The sequence below is a fragment of the Ranitomeya variabilis genome, chromosome 1 (genome assembly GCF_051348905.1).
Source record: "Ranitomeya variabilis isolate aRanVar5 chromosome 1, aRanVar5.hap1, whole genome shotgun sequence".
Classification (NCBI taxonomy): domain Eukaryota; kingdom Metazoa; phylum Chordata; class Amphibia; order Anura; family Dendrobatidae; genus Ranitomeya; species Ranitomeya variabilis.
The window spans coordinates 130289605-130303149 of record NC_135232.1 but is presented as its reverse complement, the minus strand read 5'-3'; the positions used below and the strand labels follow the sequence as shown (position 1 = coordinate 130303149).

The following is a 13545-nucleotide window of genomic DNA, read 5'->3' as shown; positions in this document are numbered from 1 at the left end:
CGTTATTAGCTGTAATATGTTTTAGAAATCTAGCCGTGAACATGCATCACCGCCGTCATCACATAGAAAAAAGGAACTAAATAAATACATACTTACACTTACATTTAATCACTCCCCGGTGACCTGAAGACAAATTCACAGCCCCAATTTTCACCATATTTAAAACATGTAGCAAAAAAGAGGGTAAATATAATTGAAGGACACAATATGAAATAAAGTAATGTATTTTTCTTACTCTGCGCCCTGGACCCAAGCCTCCAAAGGAATTAACAACTCAATATAGCATGTAAATAAGTGACATTATTTATTCATTCCAAAAGTGTAAATGGATTTATGATGTCTTAATTCGTAAGAAACACATCACTTTTTCATAATTTTCGGAGCCTTTGGCTTTTTTTTAACTAGTTTGAGAAGGTGTAGGAGTATTTGTTAAGCAAAAAATCTAAAGTCATTAGTGGCATTAGCCACACAATTAGCATAATTAGCATAATGTATTAGTGGCATTGTTCCAGCCCTGTAAGCTCTGTATTGTACCTCCCTACCTTTGTGACACACATCACTTCAATGCTATGCAAGCATTTGGATAAGGTCAAATGAGGCCTCAGTTTTTTTACGAGTGGTCTTACTGAAGAATTGCTATGGACAGGGTGGTGGGCAGAAATGGACGCCGGCTCTCACTAGACACGCTGGCAGCACAGATGGAAGCTGGGAGCAATTTGTTTTCTCTCCGCAACCCTACTGAATCTGTGGATGTCAATTTTTAACAATATCTTCTACAATGTCGATATATTTTGGTGGAAAGTCTGGTGACGCTTCCATTTTACCTGGTACTTTCTAGCCACTTCTGTGAAGACATGTGTATATACAGGAATACTTTTCAACATTCATTTGAAGTGTTTTTCATTCCGAACCTTTTCCCCTATTAAGCTGCATCCATGATCTTGTCTTACCTGTATAGTAGTTGGAGACTGAGGAATTGTCTTTAGTGGCTCGGGCTTCTCCGCAATTCTTTTCCAATACTTTATGCTGAACTTCTGTTGTTTTTAAATTAGCTGCTCTGCATAAACGAAAGCCCAGCACAAGTTTACCATGAGAAACCGCAATATTGGGGGAGCTTTGAGATAAACTTTATTAATATTCTGATGAGTGTAGAACTATGGATACCTGACAATTAGAGATCATCTCCTTAATTGATCATATTTTATTAATAGTCCATTATTCAAAATATTAACATAGATATTAGAATTCTTTCTCTTCTATTTTTGATTGTAGGACACATAGTTTTGGAATTTGGATAACATGCGCTTTAGAATACAATTCTTAAGAAAATATCAGGTTATGCATTCTCATTTCTGCAATGGATAGATAGATGAATAGATAGATAGATGGATAGATAGATAGATAGATAGATAGATAGATGGATAGATAGATAGATAGATAGATAGATAGATAGATACATAGATGATAGATAGATAGATACATAGATAGATAGATAGATGGTTGATAATAGATAGATAATATATAGATATATTAAAGATGGAAAGATGGATGATAGATAGATGATAGAATGCTAAAAAAATGGGGCTATAGCAGAACCAAGCCACAAAGTCCAAACCGCTGGACTATATCATGTAAACAATAAAGAATGGTAGCACTCCCACTTCAAAAAAGTGAAAAATTATATTTATTCCAGACCCATCTACAAATAGATAGATATTTGATATTAGATTTCAGTTTCATAAACAGAATCAATACTAGTAATATTTTTCTGCATACTTGGTTCTTGCCACTAGAGGTCGTTGGTCACCAGCAAGAAGAATGGATCTAGCCGTTCTTCCTGCTTCATTCTGTCACTGCAATTTGCTTGATTTTCTATAATTAACATGATCACATGACGCTTCTCATTACAGTACAGTGGACACATACAAAACACGAGGATGGAATGACTTCTTTAAAAAAAAAAGTTTAAGCTAAGTTATAATACACAGACATAGATCATTGTCTCAGTGCAAGAGAAAACATCATGCAGATGAAAATTAGAAATTGGGTATTAGAGCGACATGGTGGAAAACAAAGCTCTACATGATATAATAATGAACAGATGGATACCTGGCCGTCGTAATTAGCCACTGGGGGAGGCGGTAAATATGTTAGGGTGCTAATTGCTTTCATTGTATAACCTATAGGTACAGGAGTCCAGTCTGTGATAGCTGGAGAGGGGCACAGAGGGTTCATAGCTATTCTCTGACCCAGTCATCATCCTCTAAGTAATCATCATTAGCAGTAAATTACAGACTGGTTATGAGGAGACAGTACAATAATAGCAGACGAGAGAATATCAGGGTGCAATAGCTGCAAGGGCGACACCAAGACGACATCAGAGGTGCCGGAGTCTTTAATGAAATATATGAATATTGAACAGGGAGGCTGAGTGCAGATAAGGGCCAATTAGCCCAGGGCTGCCCCATTACTTCACTTTACTGTGGAACCGAAGAAGAAAAGAATTAGTCTCATCCTGAGCTTTGTGCGCAGCACGGAGAATAAAATAAAATGCTTAGAGAGATACATATAGTCAGACAGATAGATAAATGGATAGATACATAGACAGACAGATGGATAGATAGATAGATAGATAGATAGATAGATAGATAGATAGATAGATGGATAGATAATAGATAGACAGATGGATAATAGATAGAGATAGATAGATAGATAGATAGATAGATAGATAGATAGATAGATAGATAGATAGATAGATAGATAGATGGATAATAGATAATAGATAGATTGTTGCTATATTTGCACGTATGTAAAATAAATAATTTACTTAATTAGGTTAATGAGAACTTGGCCCAGTGCTAACAATGTTATATAAAATAATCCCCTTGATTAGCCCTCCCTGGATAACAGTAGGATGGAGCATTACATTGTCGTTGCATTGTGGAACTGGACTCATAGAACATGAGCAATTTTTTTCCATCCTATAACATATGGAACTACTTATTATTTAACCAATCTACATAATATATTTCATATTGAAGTTTATTCTCATCATTTTAATACCTTATACGATATCTTTGTTAAATAATAATTGGTTAGAATCAATCGCTTGTCAATATTCACCAAGAAACATTTGACTAAACAGGGAAATTTAGAAACAAAACATTCTTTTTGTTTAAAAAAAACCCTTTATCTCAAAAGACTGAAAATGTGAAAATTATATATATAGAACATATAAAGATGCAGGTTTGATTGTTTCATTTTTTTCTTCATCTATCTTTTGCTGTCATTTTCTTTCTTCTTTTAACACAATACATTCTGCCTGTTTGCAGGTGAAAACTAAAATATTCAGACCAATAACGAGCTTTCGTCTTTCGTCGCAATTCACGAGTTCGACAAACACCAAACTATTTATAAAACGTTTCATTGAAATGTGTTGGATTCTAAATTATCCATTGGGATATTTAAAAATTCTGGAAAATAAAAATAAATCTGAAAATGTAATGAATAATTCTTACGTAACATATATGTAAATATCATGGGGTAACTAAGTGCTAGTTTGATGTGTGAACTCACGCCGTTGGCGGGTACCAGTCACAGAGGTAGTTGAAAGACTCGGGGAAGTGTAATAATCGGCAGTGGATTTGTACGGGGACGTCATTATTCTCTGCAGTGTGTTCTCAGGTTTCTGTGCCGCCTTTAATTGCAGGAGTTAATTAAGGAATCCATGTAGTGAAGGCTTTATGCGCATGTGTCCAGGAGAGCTCCAAACAATGTAATCCCAGCGGTGAAAGTGAAATCTATGTACAAATAATAAAGGTAACTACTGAAAAAGGAACATAAAAAAGAAACATTGTGCAGAGAAAGAAACTAATGGACGGGATGGATGGATGAATAGAGAGACAGATAGATAGATAGATAGATAGATAGATAGATAGATAGATAGATAGATAGATAGATAGATAGATAGATAGATAGATAGATAAAAATGAGGGCAGCACTCCCAAAATAGAAAATTAGAAAAATGTATTAGCCCATAACGACGGCAAGGTTCGAATAGATGGATGGATGAATAGATAGGTAGATAGGTAGATAGATAGATAGATAGATAGATAGATAGATAGGTAGATAGATAGATAGATAGATAGATAGATAGATAGATAGATAGATAGATAGATAGATAGATAGATAGATAGATAGATTAGTAGGATGGACCATTACATTGTGGTTACATTGTGGAAGTGGACTCATGGAACATGAGCAGTTTTATTCCAGCCTATAACACAGGGAATTATATATTTCTTTTTCAATCAATCTATATAATATATTTTATATAGATGTTAATTCTCATGTTTTTATTGCCTTATACCATATTTTTGTTAAATAATCGTTTGTGACAATTAGGCACCAGTCAACATTTAACAAGAAACAACTCACTATTTGCTTCAATTTTTAATTTGGGCAAATTTTGTTCAAATATTCAAAGGGAGAAATTTGGGAACAAAATGTTTAGTTTAATTAAAATTCCTTAACCTTAAAATATTTAGTGAGAATTAAATGAGTAGAGCATTTAAAAGATGCAGGTTTGTTTGTTATATTTTTATTTTGTTTTTAAATCATCTAGATTTTGCTACCATTTTCTTTACTCCACTTAATATATATTCCGTCTGTTTCCAAATATGTAATAGGTCAAATAAAAAAAAAGATGGAATCCTCTAACGAGCCTTCGTATTAAATTGTGATTCACTAGTACGCCCGAGAGCAAACTATTTATAAAAGTATTTGTTGCTAGATTATAAATTATCCGTTAAAAGATTTCAAAAACAAAAAATAAAATTAAAAATTCAATGAATAATTCTTATGCGACATATTGTATGGATGTAGTGGGTAACTAGGTACCAGTTTGATGTGTGAACACTCGCAGGCAGCAGGTAGAAGTCCCTGGGGCAGATGAAAGACTCGGAGAAGTGTAATAATCGGCAGTGGATTTGTACGGGGACGTCATTATTCTATGCAGTGTGTTCTCAGGTTTCTGTGCCGCCTTTAATTGCAGGAGTTAATTAAAGAATCCATGTAGTGAAGGCTTTATGCGCATGTGTCCAGGAGAGCTGCAAACAATGTAATCCCAGCAGTGAAAGTGAAATCTGTCTATAGCAAATAAAAGTAACTACTGAAAAAGGAACAAAAAAAAGAAACATTGTGCAGAGGAAGAAGCTAATGGGATGGATAGATTGATCTACAGATAGATGATAGATAGATAGATAGATAGATAGATAGATAGATAGATAGATAGATAGATAGATAGATAGTAGATAGATAATGGATAGATAGATAGATAGATAGATAGATAGATAGATAGATAGATAGATAATAGATAAATACATGGAAACATTGGGAATCTGATTATTTAGATGTAATCAATATATTTGAAATAGAAAGATTGATTGATAGATAGATAGATAGATAGATAGATAGATAGATAGATAGATGGATGGATAGATAGATAGATAGATAGATAGATAGATAGATAGATAGATAGATAGATAGATAGATAATAGATAGATATTAGGTAGATAGATAGACAATAGATAGATAGATAGATAGATAGATAGATAGATAGATAGATAGATAAATAATAAATAGATAGATAGATAGATAGATAGATAGATAGATAGACAGATGATAGATAGATAATATATAGATAGATATTAGGTAGATAGACGATAGATAAATAGGTAATAGATAGATGATAGATAGAGAATAGATGAATGGATGGATACATAGATAGACAGATATCTTTGCTCCATCTCTATGTATGTAAAATAAACAATTTACATAATTAACATAGTGAGAACATGGCCCAGTGCTAACAATGTCCTATAAAATAATCCTCTTGATTACACCTCCCTGGATAACAGTAGGATGGAGCATTACATTGTGGACGTGGACACATGAAAGATGAACAATTTTATTCCAGCCTATAACACAGGGAATTATACGTTTTGTAACCAATCTACATAACATATTTCATATAGATGTTAATTCTCAGCATTTTATTGCCTCATACTAAATTTTTTGTTACATAATCGTTTATGAGAATTAGGAATCTGAATTAGACATTCAACAAGAAACATCTATTTTCTTTGATTTTTATTTTGCACTTCTTTTTGTTTAAAATTGAAAAAAGAGAAGTTTAGGAACAAAATGTTTAATTTGATTCAAATCTGAAAAGATTTGGCAAAATGTAATAAATATATAGAACAATTAAAAATGCCGGTTTGCTTGTGTTTTATTTTATTTTTGTTCTTAATCTACTTTTACTTTTTTGTTTTCTTTCCCCTCTTTAAAAACTTATATGCCGTCTGTTTGCAAAATATGTAGCAGGTCTATGCGACAAAAAAAGTATTCTAATCAATAACGAGTCTTTGTTTTGTATTTTAATTCCCGAATCCAACGATGAAGAAGCTATTGATAAAAACAGTTATTAAAATGTGATGGATCATAAATTACCTGTTTGTTATTTTGAACACTTAAAAAAAGAGAAAAATTCAAGTAATAATTTTTTCGTAACAAATTATATAGATACAGTGGGGTAGCCAGGTACCAGTGTAAAATATGAGCACCTGAGAGAAGTGTAATAATTGGCACTGCATTTATACAGTGGCCAGGGAGGAGCGGAATCATTATTCTCTGCAGTGTGTTCTCAGGTTTCTGTGCCGCCTTTAATTGCAGGAGTTAATTAAGGAACCATTTACTGTAGTCTTTATGCGCATGTGTCCAGGAGAGCTGCAAACAATGTAATCCCAGCAGTGAAAGTGAAATCTATGTACCGCAAGTAAAAGTAACTACTGAAAAAGGGAGCATAAAACAGATAGATAGATAATAGATAGATGATAGATAGATAGATAGATAGATAGATAGATAGATAGATAGATAGATGATGGATAGATAGATAATAGATAGATAGATGGATAGATGATGGATAGATAGATAGATAGATAGATAGATAGATAGATAGATAATAGGTAGATAGATATAGATAGATGATAGACAGATAGATAGATAGATAGGTGATGGATAGATAGATGGATAGAGATAGATAGATGATGGATAGATAGATGATAGATAATAGATAGATAGATAGATAGATAGATAGATAGATAGATAGATTATAAATTAGACAACAAATAATAATTTTTTCCTTGCACTGTAAAGATATATGTGTGACGTTATTATGGTATTATTTTATTGCTGCATGGTTTTCCGCTATCTGTAGGTTTTAGCGCCTTTAGGGATAGAGGTTAGTGGAGAGTGGGTGTGACACGTTGTGAGTGGGAGACGCCTCCAGAAGCCGCGCATGTTCCTCTCCTCTGCGCTCTTCATCCAATGCACATGAAAAGTTCCGCACACTAATAATTGGTTCAGAGAGAGGAGCAGAAGACATGAATGTTTAATAAAATCAGTGAAGGTGTGTTGTCAGGTGTCTTATCCGATGGGGTATAACAGAGCTGTGTGATAGTAACACAGGAGATTACATGTTGTGGGCCCCAGTACAGGTAGTGGAGTTACAACCATTGGACAGAGGATTGGAGTGTTGTGTGCTGTGGGAGGTGGAACTGCAGCACCTTAATCATTAAACTCAAACTGAGGACCTGAAAGTAAATTGTAGCTGCACAAACCAAGGCAGGGAGCTGCTTATTGTCACCATGAAAAACTTGGCATGGGGAATGTGTCTCGGCTTTGTCGTCTGGGGTCTATAGGACGCGGCTCTGGAGAGGCTGCTGTCCTTCATTAAACACACATTACTAAGAAGATTATTTTGGGGGGAGAATCTGGGAAGAACCCATCAGCCGGCCTCCTCCTCCACCTCTCCTGGCATTAGATACCAGCCTGCAGGCCTCATTGTTGGTAAGTACAGTGTTCTCATTGTCTGTAATCTAATGCACAGAAATGGCAGACCCCTGTGCAACCTGTGGCTCTCCCTTCATGAGATGCGGTGCAGCAAACCTCAGCAGTCTCTTCTCCAACTGTGCATTCTGGATCTTGTAGTACACAGACTACTAAACACATTGAATCACTATATTATTTATTAAACACATTCATGTATATACACGTAGATCTGAAAGGCAGTGACACCTATTTATAAATATTCCATAAGACCATAAGACGACTTTTGCCGTTACACGACTGTTGTCTCAGGATGAATAATTCTATCAGCCAGAAATGTAGAATGTTGTCTTGTTTAGTTACTATATGTTTATTTCTTAGAATTTTCACACTCACAAACAGTCAAAGAGAAAAGGAGAATGATAGATAGCTAGATAATAGATAGATAGATGATAGATAGATAATAGATAAATAATAGATAGATAGCTAGATAGATAGACAGATGATAGATAGATAGATAGATAGATAGATAGATAGATAGATAGATAGAAAGATAGACTGATAATACATGGATGGATGGATAGATAGATAGATAGATAGATAATAGATGATAGATAGATAACAGATAGATAGATGATAGATATATAGATGATAGATCATAGATAGATAGATAGATAGATAGATAGATAGATAGATAGATAGAATGACATAAGCCTAGGTGGAAGTGCAGTTATGAGTATGCCTTTCCAATACAGACTTCACCCTACTGACATGACAGCAAAGAGGAGGAGACTGAGCAGGTACCTGGCGCATAAACAGTTAATATTTTAACATATCCCAATAACGTTAGTGGGACTAATGAGAACAAATGAGAAAACTAAGCAGCTTTCCTTTCCGGAGCCCAGCGAGCTTTGTTCTCAGGCGAGTGCATACATAGGATACATACCAATCTTGCCGCTCAGTGTCAGTCTGCAGGTGCTCAGCCTATAGCGGTGAATTACTGTGTGTGTGCGAGTTGTAAGCTTTTACTTTGCTGAAATAGAGAAAATAAAGAGTTGCGATAAATTTGACTAAACACATGTCATGTGTGTTATCGCAGACATGAGACTCGCCCGATGCAGTAAGTGCAAAACGCTGTCTGTTTCCAGTGGATGGCGTTAGGGTGCAGTCGCAGATCTGCCAGAAGTCCAGTTTTGGGCATTTAGCGTCTATGAGATCAATTCAATCCAATGTTCTGATGTATTTATCTTCCTCACTTCTACAAAGATCCGTGAAATTGTGTCTAGAGAATCCTCACACTGAGCAGCACTCATCAATCTACCTCTCGTGCCCGGTGCGGACGCCCCTATTTTCTTCATGGCGACTAATCATCTACTTATGACTGTTAATGGGCTGTGATTAGTGTAAGCAGGGCAGACTGATGAAATACTCATTTCTCCGATAGAAACCAGGAATTGGAATCTACCTGCCGCCACTAACTTCACTGTAGACCTTTTAAAATGTGGACAGCAGATGTCGCTGTTCTACCACAACCAAAAAGACCCAAGACACAGCAGCGCTCCCCAATAGTAACCCCCCACCCCCAGTTATACCCCAAGCACCAGTACCAGGAGCTTCAAAATTCCAACCATTCACCAGCCACCCGCTGAGCCCACATTCAGGCAATTATTTGCTTCAAGGCTATAAACGCTACAAGCTAAAGAATCAGTATCATGCAGAAAGCAATTGCACGTTTTTTGTTTTTGAATATATATATATATATTCAAAATATATTTTTTTTAATTTGCAAATTTTATTCTGTGGAAGAGTGGTGATAATGACTCATTATAATTAACATAAATCATAGGAGGAAATAAAAGCTACAATTAAGCATTTTCTATAAAGGATATGGCTAACAACGGTTATTTTTTACATCTCTTTGTTCCAATGCAAGTATGTGTATACATAGATAGTTATGTAGAGAGATCTATTTATATACATTCTCTGTATATATGTCTAAATCTGTTTATATCTAGCTATATATCTCTATATCTATATAGACATATATAAATATATATATATAATTCTAAATATATATTTGCAAATAGTTTAAAAGATATTGATAAATTCATTTTCAATTAACGCTATAAATATTAATGATATCTCAGCCTTTATGAATATACTGCAGTATGTTGCATCCTCCACATTAATTGGCGCTGATTCCTCATTCTAAAATTCCCTGAGACCGAGCAGCGTCATATACATATACTCGATGCAGCGATCCATTCCTATAGAAGCATTATAGAAGCGCCAATTTAGCAATGCTCCTATTAATCCGAGCGAGCAGAGCACACCCGAATCTGAATATCCCTGAATTATCATGTAGATACATAGATAAATACGTACAGAATTATTAATTATTATTTGTCCGGCTATTTTCAGGCCAAGGCGAGGGGAAGAATTTTGGTGACGATTCTATGATGGAATCCAGGCTTAAACATGGGAGTTTACAACACAGTAGAACATAATATAATGTGTATTATCTTTATGTGCTTAAATTGCATTTGCTTTGAATTTATAAATATATTTTAATAATTTTTATTCAAAAAAATAGGTATGTATTGATGCATATATACACAAAGATAGATTAGGAAAAGAAATGCATACACATGAAACTTGCCAAAATATAACATACGTATTGGTAAGAAATAGTATCTACTTAAATAAATGGATGGATAATAGATAGATAGATAGATAGATAGATAGATAGATAGATAGATAGATAGATAGATGATAGATAATAGGAAGGTAATAAATAGATAGATAATAGATAGATAGACAGATAGATAGATGATTGATAGATAGATACATAGATAGATAGATAGATAGATAGATAGATAGATAGATAGATAGATAGATGATAGATAGATAATAGATAGATAGATAGATATTTAGATAGATAGATAGATAGATAGATAGATAGATAGATAGATAATATATAGACAGGTGATAGATAATAGATAAAGATGGATAGATAGATAATAGATAGATAGATAATATATAGATGGAAGAAAAAAAACAGATCGATGATAGATAGATAGATAATAGACAGATGATAGATAGATAATAGATAGATGATAAATAGATAGATAATAGATAGATAGATAGATAGATGATAGATAGATAATAGATGGACGTTGGGTTTAGCAATGACTGTATTGTGTAGAGAGCCTCATTACACATACAGTGCCCACACCGGCGATGCTAAATAATGGATTTTGATGGGACGCCAGCCACTTGGCACTATACATTGTGAATATATGGTCACTGTCTAGGAGTTTCAGGTTGGGCACTTGGGCTGATGAGTAGAAGAGCCATGTCTGCCAGTTTTCGGGTGTTTAGAAGTCAGGTGTTTAGAGGGATGAAACTCATATTCAAATGCCAGTCACCAGAGCTGTGATTCGCAGGCACTGTGCAGTTGCCTGACTGTCTGGCAATGGATAGGAGGAGTGGAAGGGAGGGAGGGAGGGCAGGGGGAGACAGGAGAGAGGGGGAGCGGGTTCAGGCACCGCTAGCACTACATGCAGAATGGGACATAGCTGTGGCCCAGGCAAATAGGGCACAGGCCCAAAGAGACATGCCCAGGATACCCTGCAGTGAGTGCCAGCTTCGTCAGGCCAGCCTCGATCAACCCCCGCGGTAAGCAGTGCCATCTGTGTGTGTGTCTTATGTGGGGTTCAGGTTAGTTGGGGCGCACAGGAGCAATACACCTGACTTACACAACATTCAGACTTCTACATATACATCCTGTGCTGCTGCTGCCGGGCACTACAGTGTTATAATGAGCAAGGCTTGCACTACTAGTCTGCCATTTGCTACAGCGGTGGTCCGTCTGTCTATCTATCTTGGCACCTTTCTATCTGCCTATGTGTCTATTTATCCTTCCACGTCATATATACATATGCAGTTATTGACATTTGTAAATGTGTGTAAGGAGCAGAATACACGTCCTCGCTCCCATAGCTCATTACACCCTATTAGATTGTACGGCTGGTTTCCTGCTAATCTCCCCATATGTTCTTTCAGCAATGTTGGTGAATCGCCACCGTCCCTCACTCCTGCACTATCCGAGCTCCGGCTCTGTATCTACGGTACATATGGATATACATTAGCATAAGGGTATTTGGGGAGGGACGTTGTACCCAGAGTACGTGTACAGGTGCGACACTAACAGTAATGGCGATGCGCAATGTATTCTACAGCCTTTCCATACCGTATCTGCTGTGCAAGAGCTTAGTAAAAACGATACAATCAAACACCCAAAGCTCATTACATACATGGAGCCAAGCTAACTTTGTCATTTGTCTCAATTCATTTCAATATCTTGCCGATTTATCATGGATTTCCATAGTAGAGAAAGTGTGGAGGTGGAAAAAATATAAAATGATTACAAATTCAGGAATGAATATCTCAAAATAAATGTGTATATATATATATATATATATATATATATATATATATTCTCAGGCCTGCTATTTGGTATAAAGTGCACTGGTATTTTTGCTGTACGCATGATGAAATAATTTCAGCTTATAAACACAAGGGTAACATATTGTATTTAATTCTTTCATTGAAATAATGTATTATTTCATTGAAAATTAGTACACCATGTACTGTACACAGATAGATAAACAGTTATGTAGCTCATATAAAAAAAAAAAAATGCAAAAGTGGGACATCTCAAAAATATACACATATATAATGATATTATTCTCCCAATATCTATCCCTTGTAGTCCGTAAGGACAGCCATACAGCCTCCTATGCTTATAGCTTACACCATAGTTAAGATTAAAGTGTTGATACATTAATAATGAAAAATTCTATTACAAAGCTACGGACACAGAAAGATGCAGATTAGTTCATGTCACAGACTGAGGAGCTCAGATTGCGTCTTTTAATATATAAAAATAAGAAATGAATAAAATGCAAATCTACCTTTACATATGCATCAGTATTTATACATAATAGAGCCTGGCAGCAGCAGGAGGAGGAGGAGGAGGATGGCGAAGTTATTATTCAGCACCATGGACAGCCACACACACAGGCAGGCACTGGGCTTCATCTTGGGCTTTTCTTGCCTCTTGCTTTGTTTCTTGTATATAGATAGATAAATAAATGCTGCACATTGTCCTAATGAGCAGGTTGGCAGCCGGCTCCAGAGCTCAGCACCATTAGCATATATTGTTTTTAATGCCCTGATTTCCTTGATGTATGTAAATGTAGCCTGGGCGGTGACGTCAGTGGATGTGACCTCCTGGAGGAGCAGAGAGTGGAGGCTGGAGGAGAGGAGGCTGAGCCTTGCTACACAGGGAGGGAGGGTGGGAGGCACTGGAGCAGCGAGCGTGCTGGAGCAACCACTGCCTAGCCCGGGAAGCACGCTCCGATACACACGTGTGTCATGTATGTGCAGTGCACGCTACCGTCATATGGTCCCGCGTAACCCAAGCGAGGGGATGTACTACTGAGCAAAACAAAGATTGCACTTGTTCTTAGTAACAAATGGCATACACTGCCCTGCCTGATGGACTAAACCTATGGCAAGGCTTATCTTCATTTCTGGGCACCTTAATACAGTCTATTGTTCTCTGTGAGCAGCCATTTTAGGCAAGGGAGAGGC

General features: G+C 36.0%; 1 long non-coding RNA gene across 1 annotated transcript in view; it reads left to right on the top strand.

The window, feature by feature from the left end:
- Positions 1–11282: 11282 nt before the first annotated feature.
- Positions 11283–13545, top strand: part of LOC143793778 (uncharacterized) — a 10648-nt gene continuing 8385 nt past the window's right edge. Inside the window, exon 1 of the long non-coding RNA XR_013220257.1 lies at positions 11283–11565. This is a non-coding gene — a long non-coding RNA (uncharacterized LOC143793778). The remainder of the gene's footprint in view (positions 11566–13545) is intronic.